This window comes from Lissotriton vulgaris, chromosome 1_1, assembly GCF_964263255.1.
Source record: "Lissotriton vulgaris chromosome 1_1, aLisVul1.2, whole genome shotgun sequence".
NCBI lineage: Eukaryota > Metazoa > Chordata > Amphibia > Caudata > Salamandridae > Lissotriton > Lissotriton vulgaris.
The window spans coordinates 29,582,346-29,601,312 of record NC_141685.1 but is presented as its reverse complement, the minus strand read 5'-3'; the positions used below and the strand labels follow the sequence as shown (position 1 = coordinate 29,601,312).

At 51.0% G+C, this 18,967-nt stretch overlaps 1 protein-coding gene across 2 annotated transcripts in view; it reads left to right on the top strand.

The window, feature by feature from the left end:
* The first annotated feature begins 5,873 nt into the window (after positions 1 to 5,873).
* The window catches only part of LOC147737042 (uncharacterized), a 448,671-nt gene continuing 435,577 nt past the window's right edge, over positions 5,874 to 18,967 (top strand). For both annotated transcript variants that reach the window (XR_015309291.1, XM_086960806.1), the window contains exon 1: positions 5,874 to 5,932. The gene's annotated coding sequence lies outside the window, so the exon portion shown is untranslated. The remainder of the gene's footprint in view (positions 5,933 to 18,967) is intronic.

The window sequence follows — 18,967 nt, the reverse complement described above, 5'->3', positions numbered from 1 at the left end:
TCGGGACTATGACATGAGTGATGGACAGTAACTCCACAGTGTTTGAATGTATATAAAAGGGGAAGATATGTAGAGTTAGCATTCTAGTGCCCGGATCGGTGTGATGACTTAGCACGCCGATCCGCCATGTTAGGTTGAACGCTCAAAGATTCATTAGGGCGACCGGAGCCGGAGAAGCCACAGGCTCGGCGCTCTCTGTCGGAAATACTTAAATAAAAGTATTATAGCCCTAAGAAGTTGTTGTGTCATTTATGGAGGGGAGATAACGTTACACAGGCCCCGCCCCACTCCAGTTCTTATACTTTACTTAACACTCTTCGACCGCTGCCTCGAGGCCATTTCGTACCATCCCTGTGCGCTCGCGCTGTGAGAGGCGGAGCCACGGCCTGGCACTGAGGGGCCCCTGAGGGCCCAGCGCGGCTCAGAAACAAACAAACGATCAACGCACGGGAGAAGAGCCACTCTGAGGATCCTGCAGCTGCGCATGCGCAGAGAACTGAGCGTCCAGCAGCAACTGCGCATGCGCGGAGGACAGACACAGCCTCCCACAGTAGAGCGAGGGTTAAAGAGGGGCTGGGATTAACAACTGCGCATGCGCTCAAGAGTGAGATATTAATGGAGCTTGGAAACTGAGATTAGAGTGCCTCACCTCTCCTTGTGCATCGCTCAGCGGCGGCTGCAGGGCCTGGGGGAGAGGTAGGGCACGCTGGGGGCTCGGATGCCTGTGAGGAGTGTGTCCCGGTGTGTTATTGACCCCGAGTGACGCGCAATCTCACGCCGCTGCACGAGCCTCCATCGCGCAAGAAAAACACATGGCGTCTCACGGCTGCGCACGCGCAGGACCGCGCGTCTCAGCTGCGCATCCGAGTACACTATTCCTATCGCCGAGCTAGGACCTTGCACGGAGTGAACTGCCCCGGGCAGAGGGCGCGCAGCCTCACTGCGCATGCGCAGACGAGAGACACGCCCCATAGAGGAGCCGAACCGAGGAGCTCTGCACTGAAATACATCTCAGCGTGTGGCGCCTCGTGCTCCGCGGCGGGAGGCGGTTGTTGCTTCTCACTCATTCTTGCTCCCTCCGCGGCCCCCGTCCCACCTGGGCTGCCCTCCGTGCTGCCGGGGCTGTGCTGTGAACTAAACAAAGAAATCTTTCTTGCACCGACTTCTTGTAACAGAGCGTCCGTTCTCCGCGCATGCGCAGTTAATCCAAGGACTTCCTGAACTCGCACTCCGCGCGGGAGGCAGTGTCTGTCCTCAGCGCATGCGCAGTGCACCATCTATGGTCCTCTCTAACCCGCGCTCATAGTTTAGTCCTGGGGTATACAAAGACCTCAGAAAGCTCAACCCGACCCCAGCAGGGAGCACAGAGCCCACAGCAAGGAGCCCAGCGCCCACAGCAGGGAGCACAGCGCCCCCAGCAGGGAGCCCAGCACCCGCATGAAACCCCAGGTGAGGCCAAGAGATACAAAGACTGTCTGCTGCTGGAGGGTCTCAAGCCTGCTCTCGGGGTTCATCTGTTGTTGTTGCATCGATCGATGATTATTTGGTCTCAACAATGCTCATTGGCCCTCGGTGGTGGAGTTGGGTCACTCTTTTCAAGGCCTCAGCAAACGGTGACATTTGTTTCGCCTGAAAAGTCTGATGAGAAGATCGGCTTGAATTCCGTGTGTGGCTTTCACCAGAGTGAAGGGGGGCAGCCCCGTCAATCGAAAGTGAAAGAACACACTCCCAGGCAGCACTGACTGCGCCTCATTGCACCTAGGCTGGGCCTGCACAGCATCATCTGATGAGGCTAAAACTCCCCCAAATATGTCTCAACCTCACTAGGGCCTCAGTAACCAGGTAGCGGTCAGCCAATGCCCATCAGGTAAACAAGCATTGGCCTCGCCAGTAGGTCTCGCCTCTGGGACCTTATAAGTGTTTAGTTATCCAGCACAATATCCTTGGTGCAACAACATCAACTGTTGCATGGCTAAACACTTATAAGGTCCCAAAGGCGAGACCTATTGGCTATGCCAATGCTTGTTTTCATTGGTTCCTGTTTGTGCCTTTTAGAGATGCATGCTTCTGTTTCATCCTCGTGTCTAACTACTCCCGCCTTTTGTTGATCTAGATCATGGGTACTCATAAACATTTTCCCGGGGGCCGCAAAGTTTGCTCTATGGTGTGACAGAGGGCCTCACTGATGCCAGCGGGGTGTTAAGTCTTGGATGGGGAAAAAAGCATGTATATCTAGTGGCTGCCTTTAAGAATGAAGGTGTTCCTAAAGATGAAGGCCTAGTTACTTCCTTTTCCTAACTGCAATTGACCTTTAAGTAAGTGTTTGCTGTATATGTACGTTTCTTTTTCATGTCAAGTAAACAGCAGCCCAGTGCTGCTGCTGGCCGGGGGTCCGCATGTAAAGACCTGGAGGGCCATATGTGGCCCCCGAGCCATACTTTGAGTATCACTGATCTGGATCCTCCCTGGCAAAAGCCATGGGGTCGGGGTTGAGCCGGGGCCGCTGTATCTCCTTTGCTCTCGGTGATCCCATGGGAGTAAAAGCTGCTCATTCTGCTAATCCCTCCCTAACTTTCCAGAAGTGTCAGAGCAGACAGGCTCGCTGAGTCATTCTTGGTTACTGAGTGAGTCTGTTACATTTTTGCAACATTTAATCAGCGAGTCTTTTTATTCCTAATGTATGGTGACAAGAGGCTCGGATCAGATTCTTCCTGATTCTCTTGCTAAGCCATAGCGCGTTCATTGGGGTGAGTGGGAGGGGTAGAGCTGGGACTGCCCTTCAAGATGCTCACATCCTGCACAGCTCAAGAAGCTGCCATGGCTTAACAAGAGAAACAGGAAGAATCCGAGAAACGGACACAGGTCAGACACACGGTACCAGAGAGTAATAACTGAGAACTTGCTTGTTTGCCCAGTCTTTTTAAGCCAGAGTATTTTGAATTATTGAATGTATCGCTTTTAAAATTACTCTGAATGCTTCTAAGACAATCACATTTTAAATGTAAGCATTTTGAAACAAATGTTTTTTTTAAACTGAAATTGAATTGAATGCTAACTCACTGTGGTGAAGCCTGACTTACGTCGATCAGTAGAACGGGAGCTGGGTGGGGCAGGACCAGTGAGCACAGCTGAGAGGACTCGCCCTCGAGGGGAGCAAGGAACAGGTCAGCGCTCTAGTAGTTAAGCCAGTGGTTCCCAAACTTTTTTGACCCGTGGCTCCCTTGACTTAATTGGCAGTTGGCTGTGGCTCCACACCATTTTTTTACTCGCGCACCGGGGTGCCGCGACACCCCTTTGGGAACCACCGGTCTACATGAAGAATCAAACTTAGGCATGATGAAGGATTCAGAGAGTATTAATGGATAGTGGGTGTGCACTGCGAAATTGTTTCCTTTTCTGTTCTTTAGTTTACGTGCTCCTGGGTATCACTCCCTACTCTGGAGTGTGATAATATCATGATTTGCAGATCCCAAACACTCGGTCTGTCTCCCTGGGCACTGTGTGTGCTGTGAACTCAGCTCTATATTTGTGAGAATGAAAGTTCTTGAAAGATACTGTTCGTAAATCTGTTTATTCAACGTTGTTTCATAGATTTAGATATTCATTTCACATCTGATTTCATTTTTGTAGTACATATTCATGCTTTGTATCGTTTTCAACAATAATATATATACCACTTTGCCTTTTCCCGATGCATTTCGGCGTCATACGCCTTTATCAAGGGATTAATCTGTCAAAAAAACGATATAACATTCAGAATTTTCTTACGCTTACTGATGCCACCATACAAACATATTAACACGTTTGATAAATGCTCTTACATCTGTCTTGTAATTTTAAATAATGTTCTCTCTGACGGAGTATACTAACTTCAGAAGCGTGACTGTTTTATACATTTTGTCAAAACACGATGCTATGAAAACATTCTGGTTCTTCATCATATTGTTTTAAACGATGTTTAACCGCTACACGTTTATGCGTTACAACCTCTATATAAACCGGGGGAGTTTTACTTAGTTTCACGTGGTCGCAGTAAGGGTAACTCCTAGGTATGGGAGGCGCTCTATCGATGACAATTCCCCTCTATATGTAGGTAGAGGTAGTTGTTGTTGGGCGTTGCTGCCCAGAGGCAGGATAAGGGATTTCCCCTTGTTGATCCTGAGTCTGGAGACACTTTGTCTGCTTTTTGACATATGATATTGTCGTTGTTGCTGATAGCTCTGATTATTCCCTGTTGTTTTGTCATCATGTTCTGAAACCTCTTCGCTTTGTTGGTGTTAAGATGATGAATGTCTTGTTTACATAATTGTTCAAATAAGTCTATCGTTTTATGGCTCACCGGAGCCATAAATGGTTTTAGTCCTTTAAGTTGATCTTCTTCTTGTTGTTTGTTCTCTATCACAATGTTGTCAAAAAAGTTTCTCAATCTTAATTTCCTCGTCAGTTTGAATAAACTGATGTCTAGTTCTAAGATATTGGTGTCTGCTGTGGGAACGAATGATGTGCCTTTTTGCAGAGTGTTGGATTGTACTTCATTCATGTGGTTTGTTGCGCCGCCACCGCCAGGAGTCACATGAAAGTCCAGGTCTTCACGCCGCCACCATCAGGAGTCACAAAGTCACCAAGCCTCGCGCCGCCGCCCCGGGACTACATTACCTGGCAGGCTCAGTCATACGTCGGAAGAGCGCCAGCAGGCACATTTAACCAGCGGGCAGCCCGGCAGAGCGGGGAAGCCTTACCTGCAAGGAGTGATGGTATTTTTTACAGACCATGAAACCGAGAGGTTTAAACGAAAGGACTGAATTTACTTGTTATTTGTAACATAAGATCTGGTTAAGCGCCAAAGGAATCTAAATAATCACATGTTTTCCCAATTGGTTAAATATAAGTTGTACTAGCTCAGGATTATTATTTTATTTCTTATATAGCGCCAGAATCGACCCCCGAAGGGGTATCTCCGCGCTTGCCTTAGGAACCCGTCCTGGTTTTTCCCTGTGAGATAGCCCCTACAGGGCATCCCCAAGGTGAAAGCCAGGCATCCCGCCGCGGGGGGCCGTTGTGGAGATTAAGCAAGCTTAATGCCCAGAGTTGCAGAGTGTGAACCCATGATTAGGTCAGGCACCGAAGCGAGAATTATCGAGTCCGTGGACATTTGAGCTCATCACCCTGCCGCGTCGGGAATCGAACCCTGGTCCCGGGTCTGACCTCTGCTTCAGGGTCTGCCTGCTCTAACCAGTGAGCCACACTTCTCCACTGATTAGTCAGGGACGGCATAAAATTGTCAATTGCGATTTATGGTACAACATTTGTTTTTACACGCAGTTAACCTTATTAATCGAGAAACAGGCGATGTGGCTTTAAGAGGTTACGATTTCAAAGTGATATTATAGGTAGAGAAAAGCGTCTCATGACGCATCAACTGACAGCCCAGCATGCACCTGGCGATGTAACAGAGTAACGGTTTAGAAACGCCACCACGGTAGGCACACCTCGAACCCGATATCTTGTGTATGCGGTTAGCGCTTGGAGAAATAATCATTGCAACAAGCTAGCAACATGTCGAAAAGTTAACAACAAACATAGACTGTGAAACTAAGTAAAACTCCCCCGGTTTATATAGAGGTTGTAACGCATAAACGTGTAGCGGTTAAACATCGTTTAAAACAATATGATGAAGAACCAGAATGTTTTCATAGCATCGTGTTTTGACAAAATGTATAAAACAGTCACGCTTCTGAAGTTAGTATACTCAGTCAGAGAGAACATTATTTAAAATTACAAGACAGATGTAAGAGCATTTATCAAACGTGTTATGTTTGTATGGTGGCATCAGTAAGCGTAAGAAAATTCTGAATGTTATATCGTTTTTTTGACAGATTAATCCCTTGATAAAGGCATATGACGCCGAAATGCATCTGGAAACGGCAAAGTGGTATGTATATTATTGTTGAAAACTATACAAAGCATGAATATGTACTACAAAAATGAAATCAGATGTGAAATGAACATCTAAATCTATGAAACAACTTTGAATAAACAGATTTACGAACAGTATCTATCAAGAACTTTCATTCTCACAAATATAGAGCTGAGTTCACAGCACACACAGTGCCCAGGGAGACAGACCGAGTGGTTTGGATTCAGAGAGTAGCCATCACTACAGGGCATAAGGTGCCCACCCAACACTCTCCACCAGGCCTCTGACCCTGCACCCACCCAACGCTCTCCACCAGGCCTCTGACCCTGTACCCACCCAACGCTCTCCAGCAGGCCCCTGACCCTGCACCCACCCAACGCTCTCCACCAGGCCCCTGACCACAGAACCCACCCACCCAGCGCTCTCCACCAGGCCCCTGACCCCGCACCCACCCAACGCTCTCCACCAGGCCTCTGACCATGTACCCTCCCAGCGCTCTCCACCAGACCCCTGACTCTGCACCCACCCAACGCTCTCCACCAGGCCTCTGACCCTGCACCCACCCAAAGCTCTCCACCAGGCCTCTGACCCTGTACCCACCCAGCGCTCTCCACCAGACCCCTGACCCTGTACCCACCCAACGCTCTCCACCAGGGCCCTGACCCTCCACCCACACACCCAACGCTCTCCACCAGGACCCTGACCCTCCACCCACCCAACGCTCTCCACCAGGGCCCTGACCCTCCACCCACCCACCCAGCGCTCTCCACCAGGGCCCTGACCCCGCACCCACCCAATGCTCTCCACCAGGCCTCTGACCCTGCACCCACCCAACGCTCTCCACCAGACCCCTGACCCTGTACCCACCCAACGCTCTCCACCAGACCCCTGACCCTGTACCCACCCAACGCTCTCCACCAGGCCCCTGACCCTCCACCCACACACCCAACGCTTTCCACCAGGACCCTGACCCGGCCCCCTCCTTCGCAACGCTCTCCACCAGGCCTCTGACCCTGTACCCACCCAACGCTCTCCACCATGGTTCCTGACCCTCAGGCTCCAAACTCAGAAAGGGACGTGGTTTAGTGGCTGAAAACACAATTAGGCAAAAATCAGCACCAGTAATATGGAGAGTTAATACTAACTAATCAACAATGGTCTCCAGTAACAAGGAACACATACTTATGCAGTCGTTCATATGAAACCTCATCCACATGGGCCAGTGCCAATGAACAAAGTGCCAAAACTCAGGCCTCTTGAAAGCATTTCACCTATCCCTGCACAGGAGCAGTGCTCACATACAAGGTGCCAAAGTCCAGGTCACAACTTGGCACTCCAACCATTCATTCACAAGTGCTAGTGCCCCTGTAGTGTACAATATGCCAAAACCTAGGCCATTAGTAGGCTCCCCACCCACACGTGCAGTGTCTGGTACCATGTACCACAACACGTGCCACTTGTAGCGCTCCACCCATTCATCAGTGTCTCGGTACAATATGCCAAAATTCATGTCACTAGTAGGCTCCCCACCCGCTCCTCCACCTGTGCCAGTGCCCCTGTACAACGAGTCAAAACTCAGCACACTTGTAAAAACACACACAAAATAATGTGCCCTTGTGTACTGAAATTGGTGCTGACGTAAAGCGCTCCAATACCTTCGGGTCGAGGTTGCGCTATATGATACGAGAAAGGAATCCCACATTTAATAAATCAGCCATTGTCCTATTTTCATAAACTTGGGCTGGCAAAAATCAAAGGCTCGAGAGATGTAATTATGAATACGAGGGGATGAATTAGTAATAACCCCCACCACTGCGAAATAAACTTCAACATGTCTCTTAGACATAGGTCCCTCGGGATGGGGGACAATAGACATACCTTTCTTACTGATTCAGTTCCGTTTCACAGGATTGTGATCAGAACTCTGCTGAAATACCGGCTCAGTCAGCCGGAAAGCCCATGCTTGTTTGAGTTGCAGCTGAGTGCTGTTCCATCAGGAACAGAGCGGTGGAAGCCCTGCGTGTCATATGCGAGGACCGTCAGCTGGTCAAGTGAACACTTCAAGAGGATCACGTGACCTGGCAGCACAAAGGAGGGGGAGGAATTGCGGCTGCAATTTCCACGACCCACATCCTGTGCCGCGGCGCCCCTGGCTTCTAATCATGGCGCACCGGGGTGCCGCGGCGCACACTTTGGGAACCGGGGTGTGAGGGTGACGGGGATGTGAGGGTGAGGGTGAGGGGGTGTGAGGGTGAGTGAGTGGGGGTGAGAGGGTTGTGAGGGTGAGGGCACGAGGGTGAGTGAGGGTGTGGGGGTTGAGTGAGGGTGGGGGGTGAGTGAGGGTGAGGGAGTGTTAGGGCAGAGGGGGTGTTAGGGCGAGGGGGTGTGAGGGTGTGTGTGGGAGGGGGGGCGAGGGTGTGTGTGGGTGGGGGTGTGTGAGGGTGGGTGAGAGAGTGTGAGGGTGGGGGTGTGTGAGGGTGGGGGTGTGTGAGGGTGGGGGTGAGTCAGGGGTTGTGTGGGTGATTGAGGGTGAGTGAGTGTGTGAGAGGGTGAGTGAGGGTGTGGGGGCGTGAGGGTGAGAGGGTGTGTGAGGGGTGTGAGGATGTGAGGGTGAGGGGATGTGAGGGTGAGGTGATGTGAGGGTGGGGGGATCTGAGGGTGAGGGGTGTGAGGGGGTGTGAGGGTGAGGGGTGTGAGGGTGTGAGGGTGAGGGGTGTGAGGGTGGGGGTGGGTGAGAGGGTGAGGGGTGTGAGGGTGGGGGTGGGTGAGAGGGTGGGGGTGTGTGATGGTGGGGGTGTGTGATGGTGAGGGTGTGTGAGGGTGAGGGTGCGAGGGTTGTGAGGGTGAGGGTGTGTGAGGGTGAGGGGTGATGGGGTGTGAGGGTGACGGGGGTGTGAGGGCGACGGGGGTTTGAGGGTGACAAGGTGTGCGGATGAAGGGGGTATGGGGTTGACGGGGTGTGAGGGTGACGGGGATGTGAGGGTGAGTGAGTGTGGGTGAGAGGGTTGTGAGTGAGGGCACGAGGGTGAGTGAGGGTGTGGGGGTTGAGTGAGGGTGGGGGGTGAGTGAGGGTGAGGGGGTGTGAGGGCAGAGGGGGTGTTAGGGCGAGGGGGTGTGAGGGTGTGTGTGGGAGGGGGGGCGAGGGTGTGTGTGTGGGTGGGGGTGTGTGAGGGTGAGGGTGAGGGTGAGGGTGGGTGAGGGTGTGTGAGGGTGGGGAGGGTGGGGGTGAGTGAGGGGGTGTGTGAGGGGGTGAGGATGTGAGGGTGAGGGAGGGTGAGGGGATGTGAGGGTGAGGTGATGTGAGGGTGGGAGGATCTGAGGGTGAGGGGTATGAGGGGGTGTGAGGGTGAGTGGGAGTGAGGGGTGAGAGGGTGGGGTGTGTGAGGGTGGGGTGTGTGAGGGTGGGGGTGGGTGAGAGGGTGGGGGTGTGTGATGGTGGGGGGGTGTGAGGGTGAGGGTGAGAGGGTTGTGAGGGTGAGGGGGTGTGAGGGTGAGGGGTTGAGGATGGGTGAGGGGGATGTGAGGGTGAGGGGGTGTGAGGGTGGGTGAGGGGGTGTGAGGGTGAGTGAGGGTGGGTGAGGGGATGTGAGGGTGAGGGGATTTGAGGGTGAGGGGATGTGAGGGTGAGGGGATGTGAGGGTGAGGGGAGGTGAGGGTGAGGGAATGTGAGGGTGAGGGGGTGTGGGGATATGGGGGTGAGAGGGTGGGGGAGTGTGAGGGTGGGGAAGTCTGAGGGTGTGAGGGTGGGGGAGTGTGAGGGTGTGGGTGTGTGAGGGTGTGGGTGTGGGTGTGGGTGTGTGAGGGTGCTCACCTGCCCCTCCCAGCTCGCGCTGCGACGTCCTGGCTGAGGAGACTCATCTCAAGAATTGAGATGAGTATGCGAGCGAGGGGGCACAGCAAATGTAAAATTTAAGCATCGGAAAGCCCGCTGCCAAGGTGGACAGCAATGCAACAACCTCCGGTGCCCGAGGAAGAGAGAAAATCGTGGTGGCTCCTCAGAAAAGAGGGGAACAAGATGCAAGACCAAAATGGTGGTCCATCAAAGCTGAAACCCAAGAGAAACACAGCTGTGAACCAAGAGCTGCGCCAGACAAAAGCGCACGCTGAAAACTGCGTTTGATTACTGGAAGGTACGCTACAGGTTCGCTCCCGCAGGAGGGCTTGAAAAGCTTGGAAAGCTCAAGTGGGCGGTGTGATCTAATCTCGGCTACGGCTACCGAGAGCAAGGCAGCCTGATCTCTCTCACCAAAGGGAGGGTCACCTGGCGGTCTATATCTCGGAAATAACCCGGAGCGAATATGTCACACAAAATGGTGACTTAGATCGACTGAGCCCAGCACCAGCTCCGATACACAGTCACAAAGCGCTGTTAGAAGATGATGTAAGCTTCTGGGGGCTGTTGGGAAGCGGAGGGCGCATAGGGCAACAAAACAGTCCTGCATGATCAGGGGGTCAGAGATATCTTAGGACCCTCGGTGCGGGCAGCCGAGGAAGCAGGTCACGGGCATCACTTGAGAGCAAGGCCTGGTTCCTGGTTCTATCGCCGACGGGAAGCTGTACTGTTCGACGGGCTGAACTGGAATCACTGTCTCCCAAAGGTGCCTAGAAGGGTTCCATACAGCGCTTCACGTAAGGAGCGGTGCCCCCCACCTCACTGTCTGCAGCCGCTGTGTGGCTGGGGTCCCGCATGAAGTTTCTGGAGGTACGCGCTACTTAAACACTATTCCCGGAGTGTGGGCGCTATATTGCTGTGGTGACCCCTGCACTTTTATCGGGAAGGAATCTACGTGGGCGCTATACTGCAGGAAGGCGCTGTACACGAGCTCCAGCCACAGTGCCGCTTTGTTGCCGTGGGAAGGAGCTATGTGTGGCTGGGGTCCCGCATGAAGTTACTGGAGGTACGCGCTACTTAAACACTATTCCCGGAGTGTGGGCGCTATATTGCTGTGGTGACCCCTGCACTTTTATCGGGAAGGAATCTACGTGGGCGCTATACTGCAGGAAGGCGCTGTACACAAGCTCCTGCCACAGTGCCGCTTTGTTGCCGTGGGAAGGAGCTATGTGAGCGTTACATTCTACGTGTGGGCGCTATACTGCAGTGCCGGGCTCCAATTACCCGTCGATCTGCGCAAAACGACCGAATTCTGCTGTGATACAAGCGGAAGCAAAGCGGACGAAGACAGGAAAGGGGACAAAAACGGTAACACAAGGAAAACGAACCCGCAAATGCAAAGGGGGGACACCATCTTAAATGAACACAGGCAGTGAAAGTGAAACCACAACCACAAACAAAGGGTGTAAGGTGTCTTACTTACGCGTCTTTATAGAGCGCGGACTTTCCCCGAAGGCGTCAGAGCACTTCACAATAGGAACAGAAATTTACAAGCGAGCAATTAACAACAAGTAATTTTCCCGCAATCACAAGTTACCGGTCTAGGTTGCTGCGCGCTTTCATGAAGCAGAGTTGCTGGCGGGGGCGAAACCAGGAAGTCAGGCATCCTTGCCCGTGACATGGGCGGGGCCTGTGACGTGTCCGGAAGAGGCTGGTGTTGCTCGTTGCGCCGGAGAAAAGGAGCTCAGCGAGGCGGCGCGACAAAAGGTCACGGTGAGTGGAGGGGGGGATTATGTGTGTCTGTGTGTGTGCGCGTGAGCCCCGTGAGTGGTGGGGGAGGGGGGTGCGTGCGTGTGCGTGTGTGTGCCTGCCTGCCTGCCTGCCTGTGTGTGTGTGTGTGTGTGTGTATGCCTTGGGGGGTGGGGGAATGTGTGTGCGCGCAAGCGTGACTTTGCCTGTGTGTGTACGCGCGCGATGGCCAGAAGCTGACTTGCGGTGAATGTTGAGAACAGGGGATGTGCACGGCGCCGGCTGGGCGTGCGCGCCCACGAGGTGAAATCGCCGATGGGAAGCTCGTGCACATCCCCTGTCTCACATTCATCGGAACACGCCAACAAAAGATGTCTTCGCAGACAAAGTAGGCTTCGCCTGCTTTTTAGGTCTGCTCGACCTAAAAATGGAAACGATCGTGCTAATACACCATTTCTTAGGCAGTGGGGCATTGGTTAGATTATTACAAATATTTAACAACTGTGGGGCCGAAAAATCTGGTTTATATTTAATAAGATCGATGGGCAACACATCAGGGCCTGGAGTTTTATTGCCTACACTCTGACATATAGCCTCCTCAACCTCGTTTATTGATAATGAGACTCCAGGTGGCACCCTGTTAATAAAAAGGTCGGGTTAAAAAGCAGGCTCTTGGTATCTAGAGAAAAAGTGACTTTCCCTGGTAGCGCTCATTATGTTGCATCTGATGGGAGTGAACGATTGTCCCATTGATCTTAACTCTTTAATGGTAGTCCAAAATATATTCCCATTATTTAAGCTGGCAGCATTGATGAGCGCATACCAGTGCTCACCTAATAACTGTTCCTTCCTATTAGCAATAAATAGCCTGCTTATATGTCAACCTTAAGGACTTGACCAAATCATTACACCTAGGGCTTTGAGATAGAGACGTGCGGGGCTTCCTGTTGGCAATTGAGCACTCCTGATTGAACCATCTAGGTTTGCGCAGTACTGTACAAACGGGTTTAGACAGCAAGGATTTAATGGCTCCACTGAGTACGGGAAAGGTTCTGATAGCCACTGGGTGTGCAACAGGGCCTCTAAACAGATGTTAATAAGATTCCCCTAACCATAGAACTGAATCGGTCTGCGTCATTAATGCCTCGCCAGCCCAGTCTGAGGTTATCTATGAACGGTGATAGATCCCTAGCACCACATTCTGTCTGAGGCGTTGGAACTGGAGACATCTGTAACGTTATTTGTATTGGGTTATGGTCCCCAAAGATTGTGGCCATAATTTCGGCTTTAAGCAAGCTTGCTTCTAAAGAGGGGGAGATAAAAACATAATCAATTGTAGATGAACAGCCCCTCCCTCTGAGGGCGGTTCAGGGGGGCATTATCTTTTGTAGTTGCATCAATTTCCATAACATTAATTAAGTTAAGGGTGTTCAAATTTTCCATTAGCTCTCTACCCCATTGCATGTTTGTCTGCTGCTGTGTAAATATTTGACCATGACAAAGATAGCTTGCATTAAAATCGCCCCCAGACAGATTCCTACTGACTTAAAAGAGTCTTTGGATTTTCCAATAGATGCAATAAAATTAAACACATTTATAAAATGCATATTTGGAACAGAATAAAAATCATTGTTATAAAAATGAATTATCCAAAAGGAAATCCCCCTATTAAATAATATGCCTTGAACATTATTGTTATCTGTATGTACAGTTTTTATGCATCCCCCTGTCTTAATATTGCCCCAGATTGATAAACCCCCAAATGGTCGACCCTGCTTGGGGGTTGTTGCTAGGATATTATGTCATTCACACCCCTCAATATGCAATTCTTTTGTGGCCCATATTAACTGAAAAAAATGATATCTTGGTCTTTAATAAGTTGTACCGGGGGAGGAGCCTAGCTAGCAACCATGATGGCCTCCTAAACCCTCGGCCCCGCCGACCCTCTTGTTCTCCTCTCATACTGCTATTGATCCTGCAAGTTATCCTGTGATCGCGTCGAGGTATCGGAACCGGGAGGTGATTCTGACTCCAACGGTGTGCTCCCTGGCGTGCTCCCTGCGGCAGAAGCGACAGGGTGTCCTTGTTTCCTTTCTGACGCTTAATGGCGGTGACCGGGTCTTTGTTCCTCGGAGACGGCCGGCCCTAACTACAACAACAGCGGCCACTGAAGACAGGGCGGAGTCGGCCGGCGGAGAGTGGCTGCCGCACTGAGTTTTCCGCTGCAACGAGCCGTTCTGTCCCATTGCCCTCCACGCTTGCACGACATCGCCGCTGCTGGGGATACATTGTATCCTTTCCCCAGCCCGTGGACGGCTTTGAGAGCCCTTTCGTCCTCCAGCGCTGTGGTGGGTGCCATTTTGAACTGAGCGCTCGGCACTTGAAACTGACGACCCCGGGCTGCTTTTGAGGGTGCTTACGACGGCCGACGCTGCACTGCAACCGTGTGCGGTGTCGGAATGGAGTGTGCTGCACCTGTGCCCCCGACCTGGTTGTGCTCTGCGGAGCGGCGATGGGATGTCCGGCTGCGAGCAAGGGATGTCGGCGGACAGTTTCGAGGGCTACCGCATGTTTGTGAGCCCCATACGCTGGGAGCTGCAGCATCCCCTTCCCCTGTGGCGTCATTGAAGATTGGTGATATTCTGGGCGCTCTAGGTACTTTGCGAACTGCCTTGTATGACAATGCCCAGGACCTGAGGGGCCGATTAGATGCCATTCTGCCCGTGGTGCCCTCGACTGGCCGAGTTGGCTTTCATGTGCAGAGCACTTCGCCACACCCTGTGTTCGACTACTGTGAACTGCCTAACCAGATGTACATGGAGGCGTTGGAGGTACGAGATCTTGATACCGCCGCGATATTGCCTGTTAAGGTTGTGAAGAGGTATGGGGTTCCTGGACTTGTGCTGCGGTTGGGGAATCGTTTCTGGACGCCATGTCCGGCACCTCCTTCGTGGTCTACTGGCGTGTTTTGCTACTTTATCCTGGGTTTGCTGCTACTGCTTTGGCGGGTCGACTTTGGAGGATTGCTGCTGTGTGTTGCCCTTTTTTGTGCAGCCGTAGACCACATGGCTTTGAGTTGGACAGATCTTAGTGGCCAGCGCCCTGTTCTGTTGTGGTCATTTCGTCTGCTTATCTCATCCAAGATGGCTACTGTACAACTGGACCTCGTCGACACACTAAATCGAAAGGGACAAGGTTGAAGATGTTTTTCCTTTCTGCTTACTGTTGCTTGCATTGCCGGGACTGTGATGGATAGACGGGGAGCTGGACGTTGGTTATGCATCGGTTCGGGGGTCCGGGGAGGGGCGGCCGAGAATATACATGTTGGTTGTTTTTGATCACATACATTTGCCCTCCTCCGGTCTTACGTGATTCCTTTTTTTTCTTCCTTTCTTTCTACTTCTGTATTTCGGGTACTCTTTTTTGGGCGACAGGCACACTGCTAGGGGGGGGCGGGTAGGCCGTAGCCTCTGCATGCGTGTAGGGGGGGGGGGGTTATTTTGTCCGTTTCAGTTTCTATGGGCCTTATTTTTTCTTTATTCTCGAATTCTTTTCTTCTCTTGTTTCTTCTTTGGGTCAATAGGGTGGGTTGATGTGAGGTGGGTAGCGACCGGCACGCAACATAATGTGTGACTGTTAATACTTTTGTGTCATCCTTGTGCCGCCATTCTGATTATGTTTTACTGCTTGCTGGATTTCTTCTGGTGGACGTCGCCCACTTATGTCTTAGACGGACTGTATGGACTCTGATCCTTCTTAGTTTCTACTATTTTATACATACTTTAATTTTTTTTAAAAATGAACCTTAATTTCTCCTGCTTCTCGGTAGTGCAAATACCTCCAGTGTAACCCAGGTTGATTGTATTTTGATTCGAGATACTACTGAGTCGCCGTATAGCTTGCTAACGTGCTTCAAAAGATGTCGAGGCCGGCCGGATGGTTGTAGGCCCGTATTTGTTTGATGATACTGTGCAATAAAGGTTTTCAAAAATGTTAAAAAAATAAATAAGTTGTACCCAATCTGGCTGGTGAAGTTTAGAGTACAACCTTGCAACATTCCAGCTTAAGATACTGAGGTCTGAACTTGCTGAGGCCTTCGTTAGCATAGGGGGGATAAGTCGGTTGTGGGAATAGTACACTCAGTTACTGGCAGGGCATGAGGTAACCTAATAGCAGGATCAGTATTTTCCTTTAATTCGGATACAGGGAAGCTTCTATGCCTTGATAGCCAGTCCGCACATTTATTGCGAAGCTGGTCCCATGGCTCATGTTGATCCCTCTTTAAAGTAGGTACTCCTGCCAGTACCAACACCTAAGGGCAAGCAGCGGGCGACAGACTCAGGACATCCTGATTAGCCATTGATACTTGGGACGGCAGGAACATTAATGCACGAGGTACTAGACAACATGTTCTGATTCGAGCCCTTGGTCCTGTTTAACCTATTAGCACCATCCCTGGTGGGGTTGGTATTTGAAATGGTTGTTGGTATAGGTGGGTGGGGGGGGGAGGAGCTGTTTCTATCTATCGGCAATTGACGCAGGCCCTGGATTGATTGTATATCGGGTGATGGATGATTGCGGGAGCAATAACTCTGGCGGTTTAACACACAATTTCGGCATCTAAAATACTCATACCAACACCTATGCTATCGATGGCCCTGCTCCTGTCAACCTCTTTGATTTCAGCCACCTTTTCCCCCACTGTCCCCTTAAAACGTTTGGCTACTAAAATAGCCATCGGCCTTCTTATCCAGGGTAGATGAAAAGAACTGCTGGGGAAAGAGTCGTGACCTCATTCTATGCCAATCTATGGAGAGGAGCTGTGTCTCCTGGAGGAGGCACATATCTGCCTCCATGTTATCCAGGTAGGAAAGGATGGACCTCCTTTTATTGGGATTGTTGAGACCTCTCGCATTGAGGGTGAGAATTTTCAGTGTGGGCTGGGAAATAGCGTGTCATAGTGAGTGCACCAGCTTTGGCCAGTATTTGGGTCCCTTTGATCCCTCTTCCCCCTGAGCTCCCAACGTCTGCCCGGCCTCCATTGCCCTTTGATCCTCTCTTCAACGCATTTAACCTGCATACCCGTTCTCCACCCTCCCCTCCCTAACCCCAACTTAGAAACCCATTAACCTCAAATTGTCCAGGGCCCGCCATTTGTGTGTGCGCGTCCTTGGAAGTCGGAATAGTTGGGAACATGTGTGGCCAGTTCCCCGTGTCTCTGCACTCCCCGTGTCTCTACGCTCCCCGCAGACTTCTTTGCCGCCCACCTATCCTTGCAAATGCCACTTATCTGTCCCTCAGTTGTTCACAGTGTCATCATGGGGGATGGCTCCTTCGACAATGTCTCCAGCACTGCCAGTCTTTCTTGTGCCGTGGTCTTGGGGTCCGGTCTCGTCGCTCGCTCTGTGCTACGCCTCCCGTAGAGCTTAAGTCATCTTTCTCTAGGAGTTTTAGTCTGTGGGCCCTCTTTCTCCTCCTGGATTGGATTCTCAATGGTCCTATCAAATTGGGGCTCAGAGGGAATCTACGGATTCAGGTACCCTCCACTCATATCATATTCATACACAAAACCTGATCCTGATATCTATAAGCTTTATATTCCTTTTCATCATCTGTTGTTTCGTGTGTGTGGGTTCACTTACTCCTATCACTCACTATGCCTCTTACAACAGAGTGTGCTTAGCTCTATGATGTCCTCGTAACAACCGTGTGTCTTCCCGTGTGTGTCTGCCCTATATATGAAGCCAACATGTTTCGTTGCCTACCTGTGTTGGGTTTTGTTTGCCACACTGCTCTGGACTGCTCTCCCCGTTCGCAGAGGCGGGGAGAGCGAGCCTCTGCGAACGGGAACGGGAGCCCGATGAGAGACGGTGTACAGCACTATTGACTGTAAGAATGCGGGACGATGGGCAAACATAGGAGCGTGTGAACATAGTAGAATAAGCCCATGTGGGCTATAGAGGCCACACACGCTATGAGTCGCAAGTAGAATAATGCAAACGGGATAGGCTCACAAAAGGAATCGGAGCAAACGAGTGCGAGAAACCATGCAGGCACTCGTAGCAGTACCTACCAGGGACATTGAGTACAAGGGATACATGCACCCATGGAAGTTAGGGGCGCGGGTGTTAGGAGCAATCCAACATACACTAACCCAATGCGCATTTGTAGGTTGACGATAAGTGACCGCAGCACACAGAAGGGGATCAACAAAGCGTACAAGTGTATGAAGACCTTAGGTATGCTGGCAGACACCCTTATGAAGGTAAGTTACACCGCTTTCCCTGAAACAGTTGGCTTTTATAAAAATGTAAATGATATGGGCAACACACTTACTGGTGTCACTCTATGCTTTTATTTTTGTATGTGGTGTCTTTGTGTCTGCAGATGTAACAACTGGCACAGTCCAGAGCAGTGTGGCAAAGAAAACCCCCAGCCCTGAAGAAGTTGCTGCCCAACACAGATAGGCAACGAAACATGTTGGCTTCATATACTTCAAAAACGAAGCTCAACTGGAGAGTGTAGTTTTTAATAGGAGAGGCACCCAGCACAGAATAAAGCATATCAGAGAGCCAGTGTAATCTAACTCTATTTTTAACAGGGTACCAGACTGATTAGCAGTTGTGGCGCCCCGGGGGGGGGGGTAGATGCACATGAATGCACTGAGGTTTTCACACTTTTGAGTTGTTTATTATTTTTCCCATTGGTATTTTTCCTCTTTTGAAATTCTAGTTCTTTTTGGTGGGAAGGAGCCGATGATGAGAAGTGGAACATACTGACGAGTACCAGTCAGCAGTTCCCTGGTGGTTGCTCCCGTGAGGTTCCTTCCTCCCGCCCACACTTTTTCCTTTACTCTTGTTGGTGGACACACATTAGCGCCTGAGAGTGAGTAGGGCAGACACAAACGGGAAGACACACGGTTGTTACGAGGACATCATAGAGATTAGCACACTCTGTTGTAAGAGGCATAGTGAGTGATAGGAGTAAGTGAACCCACACACACGAAACAACAGATGATGAAAAGGAATATAAAGCTTATAGATATCAGGATCAGGTTTTGTGTATGAATTGGATTCTCAATGCCCAGCACCTGGCAAGTGTCCTGCATGGATCTGAGCTGGAGGAGTTTGCCCTTCCATATGAAAATCAGCCGGAAATGGTGACCCAAAGAATACGGTATTCCTTGATTTCAAAGACGCGTATTTGCCACTTGGAACACCCAACACTTTTGAAGGGGTATTAGAGCCAGGTCCTGGTACAAAGCTATGGAGTGGGCCTGATATCTTAGTCGTTGCTTGTCCCTGGAAGCACGTAGTATACACTCTTTTAGTTGAAAGTCTGGAATGTAAGCCAAAATATCCGGTGGGGGCGCCCAGTATGCTCCTGAAGACACCCTGCAGGTATTGTGTGATGTCTGGCCCTTCTTCTTTAGGGGAACTCCCTTAACGCTGATGTTGTTTCGCCAAGAC